The sequence below is a fragment of the Opisthocomus hoazin genome, chromosome 11, assembly GCF_030867145.1.
Source record: "Opisthocomus hoazin isolate bOpiHoa1 chromosome 11, bOpiHoa1.hap1, whole genome shotgun sequence".
Lineage (NCBI taxonomy): Eukaryota > Metazoa > Chordata > Aves > Opisthocomiformes > Opisthocomidae > Opisthocomus > Opisthocomus hoazin.
Window position 1 is genome coordinate 17,046,000 of NC_134424.1, and position 12,248 is coordinate 17,058,247.

Genomic DNA, 12,248 nt, shown 5'->3' on the forward strand with positions numbered 1-12,248 from the left:
ATGGCCTGCATGGGCATCCTCTCTCCAAGGGGTGTCCTGTCCCCAAGGGACATCCTGGCCTGCACTGGGGTCTTGTCCCTAAGGGGCATCATGTCCTGGGAGGGGGGATCCTCTCCCCGAGTGATGTCCTGTCATGCACAGGGGTCCTGTCCCCAAGGGCCACCCTGTCCTGGGTGGGGATCATCTCTCCAAAGGGTTTTCTGTCCCCACAGCACACCCTGTCCCATAGGGTGTCCTGTCCCCACAGATGCACTCTCTGAGGTGGGTCTCCTGGCTCTCCATCCCCACTCCATGAGATGTTTTCCACCCGGCTCACACTGCGGCACTGGTGGGCACCCCTGGGCACCCCAGCCTCTCCCGAGGGACCGCCGCTCGCCCAGGCTTGCCCCCCGCAACGCCCTCCCCACACCCCCTCCCCATGGGCGGCTCTCAGCACGCTCAGCCCAACGCTTTGCTGCAGGAGAAAGGGGTCTTGGGTCACTCAGGGGAGCCTGGCCGGGGGGGCTGACGGCTGTTCCAAAACCGGGGCTGTTATTTTGTTGTTGTGGAGAGAAAATAGGGCACCAAAGTGCGTTTGAAGGTGAGCCGGTACAGATTTATTGGTGGCCGGGTCTCTTTGGGAGACTCATTTAAGTAGCGCTAAGAGGATGCTGGAAAAACATTTCAAGCGGTGAAATCTGTCTTTTGTCCCTGAAGGGGAGTGGGGGGCTCCAGCCATGCAGCCCACCTGAAAAGCACCCGCCGTTGTAGCAACGGGGCTCTCTGAACACGGGGCTGAAGCCCCCGACCACGTTCCCACCCCCTCCCGCTCGCCACCAGGCCCAGCGTCCCCACCTTTCACCCCCACCTTCCCCACCGAGGAGCACTTTGGCACCTAAACCCAACAGAAAGAAGCTTTTTTCCCAAGACCCCGTGCTCCTGGTGACCCAGCGGTGGTCCCTGGGGACGGCACCCATCTCACCTGCCATTGCCCCCCACTTGGGCTTTATATTTGTAATTTTTTTAATCTCTCATTTGAAATGGATACAAGGCGGGGGAGAGATAAATCAGCCCCATTCTTCTGGGAAGAATGAAGTGACCCTGCGAGGCGAGGGCTGGTGGCGATGCCTGCCCCACCGGCCAAGGCAGAAATGCTAATTTCTCCTTTCCCCCACCAAACGCCAGAGCAAAAAATGCTAATCGGGCTGGCGGCGGGCTGGAGATAAAAGTCTGCGTGTCTGCCTGCGCGCACGCAGATGGGTTTGAGCGCCGCGATAAGCTGGCAAACAAGGTAATTAAAATAATTAAAATGCTAAACAAAGGGGAGGATGGAGGCGAGCGGTACAAAGGGCTGGGAGGGACGAGCGGCTCCTGGGAAATGGCAACTGGGTGCTGGGCGAGGAAGAGGAGGGCAGAGAGAGGCAGATGGGTGGTGGGTGGGCTGAGTGTCCCCTGGGAGTTGGGGGGGCTGCGGGGTGCGTCGGCTCCTCTGCCCCATTGCGGACCCCCATCCCCGAGGGGACGTCTGCCTCTTCACCACCCATTGCCAGCCCCCGCCCGCCACGGCATCCGCTGCAGAGGGGGTTTGGGGTGAGGGTCCCTGTACCAGGCTGGCCCCCCCAGCCAGACGGGAACCTTGTGCAGAGGGAGCACAGGCAAATTTCCATCATCTTGGGAAATTTCTCCAGTTTAAAACAAACTGCCCCCAAAACAGGCATGTTCTGCTGTTGGAAATGACTATCTCAAAGTCTCCCTTTTATTAACAACATCCATTAAAAAAAAAAAAAGCAAGCTTAAAATTAGAATTAATTTCTATTTTGGGCCAAGAGAAACATTTTATTTGAGCAAAGCAAAGTTTTATTTAAAGCAAAGTCCGCAGGTGCCAGGCAGCTTCCCCCCGCGAGGATTGCCGGGGGCTGGAGCCGCTCGAGAGACCTCTGTGCCATGCTGAGGCCAAATCCCAGCGTCGCCGGCTGCGAGTCCGCGCCGGTGCGGCCTTTGGCGGTGGCCAAGGTTACGCTTCCCACTGCGAGCAGGGTTCAAGCTGGCTTGGGCTGGCGGCAGCTCCTCCCTGCTCAGTGGAACATCAGCCTTCACCTTCGCCTGGTGCTGTCCCCGGGCCTGGCACAAGGGACGGTGCCACCCACGGTGCTCCCACCCTGTGTCACCCAGCGCGTCCCTCCTCCCCGGCGGCACGGCACCCACCGCGCAAGGTGCAACGGGCAGCGGGAACATCCCCGCTGGGCTGCCCCACCACGCGAGGCGTAGGGTGCGATGTGCCGGGTGCGACACGCAGCGGGGACGTCCCCGATGGGCTGCCAACACCGTGCAGCGTGCAAGGTGCCATGTGCAGTGTGCGAGCTGCGAGGTGCAATGGGGACGTCCCCAATGGGCTGCCCGCAACGTGCAGCCTGCAACCTGCAACACGCAAGGTGCGACAGGCAATGGGGATGTCCCTGCCAGGCCGTGTTGCCCCCTGCCAGGCTTCTGGGTGCCCCGGAGGAGCGCGGTCCTCCCTCCCTCGGGCTCTGCATCCATCCGTGGTGCTTCCCCGGTGGCCGTGCCCCCTGGACACCCACCCTTGTCGGAGCAAGGAGCCACGAGACAGTTTTAGCAGAAGGCGGGGAGGGTGGGGAAAAAGCAGATGCCCTGTGAGATGCGGTGGGGCGTCAGGGCTGAGATCCCCCCTGCCGAGCTTCCTGCTGCAAAGGAGCCGTAGCCAACAAGCAGGCCGGCGGCTGGCAGCCTGCCCGCCAGCGAGCTGAATCTCCGGCTGCAGTTTGAAGCTCGCAGACAGCTATTTAACACAAACAGCCAAGCTGTTATCTTTTCCCTTAGGGCCACCATCCCTTTCGCTTCTCAAATGCCAAATTACAGCCTACATTTAATTTCAGTGCCACGGGGAGATGCATGTCAAGGGAGGGCAGCTTCGTTTAAAATTAGCCACATTAGATTGGCAGTGATACAGCTGGGGAGAAGGGTTTCGGAAAGAGGAGCCGCATCCCCATCAACTTTGGGGGAATTCCTCCAGGCACGTCGGGGATTTGGGGTCTGGCGGAACCAGGTTTGCCCCATCTGCTGCATCCCTGGCTTCCGCAGGGATGCTGGCACCAGCTGGGGATGTCCCACGCCGCACGGGGCCGGGGAAGGGATGTAGGGCGCGGGAGGCACGATGCGGAGCTGCCGCGGACGGATGCAGGGCACGAAGCATGTTTCCAGCCATCAGCCGTTATTTACTTGACCAAGGGAAATTTATAAGGCTCTTCAATGAATATAGTATATTTTTTTCCCCCAGCAGCACTCATGGGAGCAGAGTGCGAGGTGGCGTAGGCTTCCCAGGCGCGGTGTTTGCATCAGTGGGATTTCTGCGAGCTTTTTGCCCGTAGGTATCTGGTCGAGCAAGCGAGGAGAGAAAGAGCAGTGAGCCCCTGCTAGTGCGCAGCTACATCCCACTCCGGTCTGAGCCCCTAAAGTGATGGGTTTTTTGGGGGAAACAGCCGGAGGAGTTTGAAACCAGCCATGTGCATGTGGAAATTTTCGGCCCAAATATCAAAGCTATTTTTTTTTTACATTGAAATGCAGAAATGCTAAAATTGTGGGCAATGCATTCACTGGGAATGGTAGTGACAGCCAGAAGAAAAAGAGAGGGCCCATAATTGCAGGCTTTCACCGACAGCAAAACAACCCTTTAATAATAACTAAATACAAGAAGTGCACGGAGAGCAATCTTCTCCAAAAGAAACAAACACTGATTTCTCTTTTTTTAGTTCCTCCTCACCAGAAGCATCTCTGCTACAAAGGGGCCGGCCAGCATCGCCCCATGGCTCCTCCAGCCCCAGGGTCCCAGCTTGCCCCACCAAGGATCTCCAGGCTCCCTGGCACGAGGCAGGGGAGGCCGAGCCGCGGTGATGCTCCTGCTCCTCCACACCGGTACCCAGCAGTGCCAGCCCGGCCGCTCGTGGGGTGTACGGTGGGTTCATGGCACGGCACGGTCCAGCGTCTCTTGTGCGCTGGAAATCAACACAGATAATAAAAATATTGCAGCCTCGAAACCCCCTGGGGTAGGGCTACAGGGGGTGGGAAACAGGCAGAGGACATGGGGCGTGAAGCAGAAACAGAATGGAGAAGGTGGTCCCCAAGGAGGTCCCTGACAGGGGTAGGGGCAGCGGTGCCGTGGGGCAGTTCCAGCCCTGCTCTGGCTCCGTGCTCGGGGCAGAGCCCTTCCGGCAGGCTGCAGGGGGAATCTGGGCAGCCCCACGGCTGCTGCGTGTCCCTGTCACGGGGGTGCTCCTGCACATCCCCATTGCAGCGGTGCTTCTGCATCTCCCCATCGCAGGGCTGCTCCCGCACGTCCCCGTCGGGGGGGTGCTCTGGTGCAGCTCTGGTGCTTACTGGCTGCATCCCTCCGCTCGGTCACCCCAGCTCCCCTCGGCAGGAGCAGAGGAGGTGCTGATGGGGCCATGGCTGGTCCCACGGGCACTTCAGCAGCTCCCGTCCCTCATGGCATGCCACAACTCCCCGTTCCAATGGACCACACTGTCCAGCTCTGCCTGGCAGGATCCCTCTGCCTTGGCACAGCAAATCCAACCCCCTCGTTGCGGGCAGCTTTTCCCCACCCCGAGACCAGCCAAAATGCCGTTTGCCTCCCCACGCAACCAGTCGGCTATTTTTATGGCAGGTGAGAAAGCGGCGGCGGAGGAGGGGGGGGACAGGGCCGGGCAGAGCAGCGCTGAGCCGCAGGGACGCTGCATCAACATGCAGAGCAGCATGCCAGCTCGACGGCGGCCGGACGGCGTCTAGCTCGCCCAGACAAACCGCCGTGGGGAAAGGTGGCAAAGTCAGCCCCAAAAAGAAGGGTGGAGAAGGACTCGCCTGGCCTCGCGCCGGGGACACTGGGCTGAATCCTGCCCGTGAGGCTCACCGGAGGGAGCTCCTCGTGGCCCCGGCTGTAATTAGGCTGTAATTTAGGCACTAGCTCCAATTAGAGAAGCAAGACCACGTCCTCAGCCTGCATAAATCAGCAGCGTAACCCCGGTGCCGAAGCCACCTCGCCTGTCCCCTTCCGCTCCCCGGGGGTGGCATTCGGGGTGGGAAGCTGCCGTGCCCGGTCCGGGCTGGCCAAGCCGCTGGTGCCAGCCCTGGTGCTTGGGAATCTGCCGCCTCGTGGGGCTTCAGCTAATGTGACTTGCATCTGTAATTTATTTTTAAAAGGGGATTCTTGCTTTCTCTCTCCAAGCTGCCTGCTGGCTGCTCCTGGATTTTCCAAGCAAAGGGAAGGGGAAGAGGGGTATGAATAAAATATCATCATGACAGCTTTTATATATATACATGAACCTGCTCCGCCAGGCTGCAAGCTTCATTTTTAAATAAGAAGCTCGACTCTGTTCCCAAGAGGCCGGGAGAACGCAGCGGGCTTTTAAGAAAAGGGACCAAAACAGAAGAGCATTTTCCTCTTCCATCACATCAGACTGGAGCTGGGTTAATTACGCTTCTCTGTCCTGATTTAAGCACGGGAGCTTATTCAGTACAACTGTTCCTTTATTAATGAATTGCAACCCAATTTTAACCGGAGGAAGCTGGTGAGGAGGGGAAAAAAAAAAAATAGGAAACCTTTTACCAGTGTGCTCTGTTTGCCACTGCCTTTCATTTACATAACTTCAAAGTGATGCATTTTTTAAAGCAACCTATTTTCGGGCCTGGCTGGAATGCACGGGTGTAACGGACACCCATGCGGATGTGCCCCGGCGTCTCTCCGTGCGTGCCCGGTGCTGCCGCAGGGTGCAGACCTCCTGGGCCCGGCCGGGACCCGCCACCCCGCTGGGCTGGGACATGGCTGACCCGCGTCTGCCGATGCCCCGGATGCTGCTGGCTCGCTCCGGCGCGCGTCGCCACAGCCCTACAGCCCGCTGCCAGCCGGTCCCTACAACAGCATCGCAGGGCCTGGAGCACGGGACTCATGGAAGGTGCCCCAGGGAGCTGGGGGACACACGGTCCCGGTCCTGTGCCGGTGCCGCAGGGCATCGCTGGCACCCCGGGGTCCCACTCGGCCTCTCCGCAGCATCGGGGCAGCCGCGGGCATCGCCGCCCGCCGCCGCCCACTGCGGAGCCGGGGACATATGCTGCTTTTTCACACTGCGGAAACACCACCTGCTCGGCTCCCTGCTCAGCCCCAGGCAGGCGGGAGGGGAGCCCACCGCCCCGGTGCCGCCCGGCACGTCCCCGTCAGCCCCTGCCCACGGCAGGGCTCGGCCTCCCCCTTCCACCCATGGGCACCCATGGGTGGCCTGAGCTCTGGAGCCCCACGGGACGGCACAGGCGCTCCCCAGCGCCGTGTGAGAGAGCCGAGAGCAGCGTCCCAGCCCTGCCGTGTGCCGGGACCCAACCCAGCGCCGGCACCCGCCGTCGGCACCCACCGTCGGCACCCGCCGTCGGCTCGCTCCGCAGACGGGAGAGGTGCCGGGGTAGAAGTGAGCTTCATGGATATTCATGAGCGGAGAGTTTGCTGATCAAAAGGCACAATCCTGTTTTCCTTTATAATATATCTGGTTAATATGGACTTAATGAACGAATGAATAATAAATTAGTCCAGTTTTGTTTTCTTTCTTCTTGGAAAGGCGGGCGTGAAGGGGGACTCTGTGCGGGTTTGATTGATAGCAGGGGCTTGCTGGGAGATCTGCTCCTCAAGCCCTTATTAAATATGAAACAAATAACGGTGCAATTGGTTTAATCTCATTGCGGCAGCGGATGCTGGCCAGGCAGGGGGAGAGGAGGAGGATGGGGAGGAAGAGGGATCCCCTGATGCCTTTGCCTCATGCTGGGGCAGGGCGCGAGGCCCCTGGGCAGGGTGCTGGGCAGCTTGGCGTGGTGGGGTGCTCTCGTCGCACTGTTGCCCAGAGCAGGGTGAGGGCACGTGGCTGCAGGAGGCACGGCACCAGCACGACACGTGGCCTGGGGTGACGCAAAAGGCATCACGAGCGGGTGGATGGAGTCTGTGCAACAGCATCGTTGCACCAGGTGGGTCAGCGCAGGGTCTTCTGGGCTCGGTGGGGTGATGTCTGAGGCGCTGTCACCAGGAGGACGAGGTGACAAGCTCCATCAGGGAGATGAGGTGTGGCCGCCTCCCGTCACGGTCACAGCCCCGCGATGCGTCCCTGCTCGGTGGCACAGCTCGCTGAGCTGGTGCTGCTCAGCTGACACGGCTCGTTACAGCCCTCGGGTTCATTTCACATCCCGCCAGCTGATGCGAAGCGCCGGGAGCAGGTTGGGTCACGGGCTGCTGGCGCGTCCTCCACCCGGCCGAGGCGTGGGAAGGCGGCTGCCCGGGGCGAAGCCCACCCTGGCCCCGGGTGTTCTCCCGGGGAGGACCAGGGCTGGCGTGCAGCTCTCCAGGGATACAGATCCCTTCGGAAACCCCCTCCTGGCCTCCAACAGGCTTCAAGGTCTGGGGTCCACCCTGGTCCAGCCCCAAAATATCCCACCAAGCTGCCTGAACCGCCCGGGCTCCCTGCGGAGCCAGCAACGGGAGCATCCTCCTGCCCTAGGACCACAGCACCCGCCTCTCCCCCCGCAACGGTGCCGGGGTCCCCACGGGGCGATGGACACGGGTGTCGTGTGTGGCTCTCCCACTCCCTGCACCCCTCTGCACTGCCAGGAGGGGCTGGGCCGCGGGTGCCACCCAAAGCAGCGCCCAGGCCCAGCTTCGCACCACAAAGTCACCTCTCTGCCCGCCCTGGTGCCGAGGATGCCCCCGTCCCTCCCACCCTGCCAGGCAGGAGGAGGTGGTGGGGGCACCCTGCTCGCAGCCCCCAGGTGGGTGCCAGCACCCCGGACCACCCAGCAATGCCTTACGGCACCCAGCCCCCACCGCTGCAGCGGGCGTTTGGTGTGCAAGCAGCTCATCTCCAGGTAGCTCTCCGCTGCCATCACTTAAATTAAAGAAAAATCAGCAATTCCCAGCTGCCGTGAGTTTAGCAGCGCTCCAGCTGCCCCGGCCCAGCCTCGCCGCTTCCCTTTGAGGCTCAAAGCCCCTCGCTGGGGTCCCGGCCGCGGTGGGAAGCCGGGCTGGGGATGAAAGCACCGCTTACCTGCTTACTTCTGCTCCAGTGCCCAACGAGCAGCAACGCACGGATTATGAAAAAATAATTCCCCCTAGAAAAGGGGGGGGGGGGGGGAAAGAAGCAAGAGAAAAAGAAAGAGGAAAAAAAAGAATGAAAGAAAGAAAAAAGCAAAAAAGGCTGTGCTGTGGGAACAGCCAGCTAACCTGGAAAGCCTCTCACCTGGCCACATTTAACTGCCTTTGTTGCCGCGCCAGCCGGAGCGATCCCCTCTCGCAGCGTCGGTGCTGCTGGCAGCTCCCTTTGTACCGGGCTCTGGGCAGCCTGGGCCACTCGGATCCCCTCTCTGGCTTTTCTCCCGGGAAACCCAGCTCGCTCACGGCGGTTTTCCCGTTGCAGGCCTGCGCTCGGTGCACACGGCGAGGTCAGCGGCCGCCCGAGCGGGATTTAAACAGCTGCCCCGGTGTTAAAATGTCTTCTGCCTCCCCCAGCCCGCTTATCGCCGTGATCCGAACCAAGGCGCTCCCAGCCCGCCTGCAAAGCAGCGTCTCCGAGCTGTCTCTCCAATCTATTAATTAATTAATGGCTCTGTTAATGCTAGAGGAATGGCACGGGTTGCGGCCAGGGGCTGTGGATGCGAGGGGCAGGGGGGCTTGGGCGAATGCAGGGTGTGAAGGTGCAGCCCGGGGCTGTCCCCACGCACCCCCTGTCGCCATCCTTCTCCGGGGACAGTGCCAGGGCCACCTCTGCCACCGCGGCTCAGCGCCCGGCAGCTCGGCCACCCTCCCGCCAGCAGTGCCGCGGGGCTGGGAGCAGGCAGGGGGGCTCTTGGGAAGCAGCTGAGCAGGGACACCGGTCCAAACCGCCGCCATCCTGAAGCCGTGTCCCAACCCCAGGGGCCACCTTCCCTCGTCCTTTTGGGATGAAGTCGCTGCCCTTAGCCTGGCACGGGTGAAAGCAAAGCCAGGTCCACGTCCTGCAGCCTGGCGTCCCCCTCCCACCGTCCCCTCTCTGCCTGGCACGAAGGGGAGCGCTCCGGGCTGGTGTCCCCGAGCCTGGGTGCTGTCGGCGCTTTCCCGTTGATATTTTCCGTTGATTTTTCCACTCAGCTCCTTGGCCTGGGAGCATCAGGCCGAGGTGACAGTACCCAGCGTGAGGACACGGAGGGGTACCCATGCGTTCTGGGGACCTGCACGCGCCCCGGCACCCAGGGCCACGGTACCAGTGTGGGATGCACCCGCAGCAGCCCATCGCCACGCGCCGGCGGGGATGCTCCGTCCCGGCTGAGGGGGTGCTGGTCTTTCTCCCAGGGTGGGCAACCCTGTCCCGGGCTGCGCTCCCTCTGTGCCCCCCATCCCGGGCTGTGCCCCCCACCCTGGGCTGTGCCCCCTCTGTAACCCCCACCCTGGGCTGTGCCCCCCGCCCTGGGCTGTGCTCCCCGTGTGCCCTCGCCCGGTGCGGCCGCGGGGCTGGAGGGTCCCGGGGGGATGCAGGGCAGTGCTGGGGGGGGGGCGAGGGGCCCGGAGGAGGCTGCGGAGGGGGCGGGGGGCCGGGGCCGGGGCTGGGCCGGGCGGGCTGGGGGGAGGTCGGGGGCGGGGAGGGGGCTCTGGGCCCCCCCCTTTCCCGCTGCCCGCCCCCGCGGCAGCGCGACTCGGCGGCGGCGGCTGCAGACGGGGACGGCGCCGGCGCCGCGCAGGTAGGACCGGGACCGGGACCGGGACCGGGCGGTGCGGACCCCGCTGCGGGGTCGCTGGGTGCGGGGTGCGGGCGCGGATCCTGCCCGGACGGTCGCGGCCCCCGGCGGGAGCATCCCCGGGGACGGGGAGCGGAGGAGCCGGGGCCCGATCCTGCGGCCGGGGGGTGCCGGGAGCCGGCGGGCGGAGGAAAGGCTCCCGGCACGGGGGGTTGGTGGTCCCGGGACCAGCTCGGGGGGGATCGGTGGTGGTGGTGGTGGTTCTCGGGTGCCCCGCGGAAAGCGGGGTGGTGGGATGCCGGGGGCCGGCGGGGGTTGGGGCGCTGGCAGCCCCGGGGGCAGGGGGATCCGAGGGAGAGCTCGGTGGGACCCCTGGGCCGCTCGCCCGGTCCCCTCACGTCCTCCTCTGGCCACCACGGTGGGGACGTGGGGCCTGGTGGAGAGCCCACCCGAGTGGGGAGCACCCTCGGGACCCTTGTCTACCCTGCACTCTGAGCCCTGGCCCACGGGGGACTGACCCCCTTGGGGGGGGCACAGCATTCCCCCCGGGCGGCCTGGCAGGGCTGTCGGGGTGGCCGGTGGCTCCCCGGGGCTGCGCTGTGTGTGACACGGCCGAGCTCCCCGCTCGGCTCCCCGCTGCTGCCTCTTCCCTCTGCAATTTTTTACCCACCCATCTCCACGTCTACCTCTGCAGCCTCGGGTTTCTTTTTCATCCTTCCCTCTTGTTTCGAGATCCGTGGGTTTGTGTGGGTTTTGTACCAGCCACCCCCCCCCCACCCCCCCCCGCCTGTTTTCTCATCCGTGCTCTCGCTCGCTGTAGCCCTCGTCTTTGTTTCAGCTGGGGAAAAAAAAAAAAAAAGAAAAAAAGAAATAATTCCTTCCCTTGTAAAGTTGGCCCTGGCAGAGCGAGCCCCTGGAGAGCGATGCTGCCCGGGTGGCGCGGGAGCCAATGGCAGCCCCTGCCGCCCTCCAGCCGCGGTCCCCAGCGCGGGGAGACAGCCGCTGGCCCCAATAAATACCTGTCACCTCCGAGGAAGGGTGGCTTTGGGACGCCCCGCATCGGGGGGCACCGGCGGTTTGGCTGGGGATTGCACAGGTACCTCCCCGGCGCTGCTTTCCCCAGGGTGGGTTTTTCTCCCGGCGCGGTTTTCATTGCGGGCCCCGTGTCTTGGTTTGGGCGTCTCTGCCCTGGGGTCTGTGCATGGTGCTGATCCCTGGGGGTCCCGTGGGGCTGGGGGGGCCCTCGGCCGGCCTGGGGTCTCGGGGGGGTTTGCGGTTCGCGTGTGCGCTGCTGTGCCCAGGTTTGCCTTTGTCTGGAGCAGGGATGGGGATGGGGGACGAGGTGGGGGGGATCGGTCTTTTATTTTCCCTTTTGCATCTGTCTGTGATGCCGTCCCCAGGAGGGGATCCCGTTTCCTCAAGCTGCCTTCGCTTCACGTCGCTCCTCCTGCGCCGCCGGCATTCGTGCCAGCCCCAGGTAAAAGGAGAAGCCGGGACCGATCGGCGCTTCCCGCTCCCTGCGCCGCGGGCAGGCTGCCGGACCCTGGCCGCGATCCCCGCCCGGAGCTGCGGGTTTGGCCTCGCTGGCTCGGGTATCGCCTGCCGGATGCTGGCGGCAGAATCTGGCCGCTTGTTTATGAGCCAGGGAGTAGTTTTGTCCTTATCTCCATCCGCTATGGAGGCCAGAGCTAGGATTTCAACGGGATGCTGCGGATGGCCCCGGGTGCAGCCGGCGCGGGTGCTACCCCCAGGGGACGGGGTGCCCGGGAAAGGTGTGGGCACCCCGAGCGGGGCAGAGGAGCGACGAGGTCTGCCGAGCCCGGAGCTGGACTGTTGAGGACCGTGGATTTGGCCATGGTTGTATTGTCTGGTGCTTCTGTCTCCCCTCTGCTCCATCTCCTTCCTTCTCCGTCTCGGGGCTGGCTCTAAAAAGCAGGAAAGAGCTGTTGCCGTGGGTGGGTGGCACTCAGAGGGCATGTGGGGTGTTTTGGGGGTACGCACACACGAGGGTCTGCAGAGCACCAGCACGGATGCCTCAACCCCGGGAAGTTCTTATGGAGGGTGCTGTCGTGGCTCCGGGCACCTGGTGGTTTTGATAAAGGGAATAAACGCGGTCTGTGTGGGAGCGGAGCGCGAAGGCGTCGAGCCCCGCGCCGTGGGGTGCGCTGGCCGGGCCCCCCCGGCTCGCCCGTGCCGGCACCGCCGCGCCAGCTACGTGGGCTGCGTTTGGAGGGATGATGTGTGCCGTGACGGGACAGAGGGTGACCCGGGGCTGGCGTGGGCAGCCACAGCGGGGACAGAGAGCCGGGGAGAGGACTGCCCAGGGGGTGGCATCTCCCTCGGATCTGCCCCTCTGCCTGCATCCCCACGGCGCTGCCTGCCCCTGCCGGCCCTCTGCGATCTGTCTGAACTCACAGCGAACGCAGGCCAGGCGCAGGGTTTCCTCCCACCTCCCTTTTTTTATTTGTGCTTTTAGACATGAGACATTCCTGAGCGGATATTCGTTGCCAGGGCTGGGATGC

At 63.2% G+C, this 12,248-nt stretch overlaps 1 long non-coding RNA gene across 1 annotated transcript; it reads right to left on the minus strand.

Annotated features, from left to right (window-relative positions):
• Positions 1–8,058: 8,058 nt before the first annotated feature.
• LOC142362687 (uncharacterized) lies at positions 8,059–10,483 on the minus strand. The gene is made up of 3 exons (XR_012765221.1): positions 10,413–10,483; positions 8,256–8,601; positions 8,059–8,127 (listed from the first exon to the last, which is right to left on the minus strand). It is a non-coding gene; the product is annotated as an uncharacterized LOC142362687 (long non-coding RNA).
• Between the last annotated feature and the right edge of the window lie 1,765 nt (positions 10,484–12,248).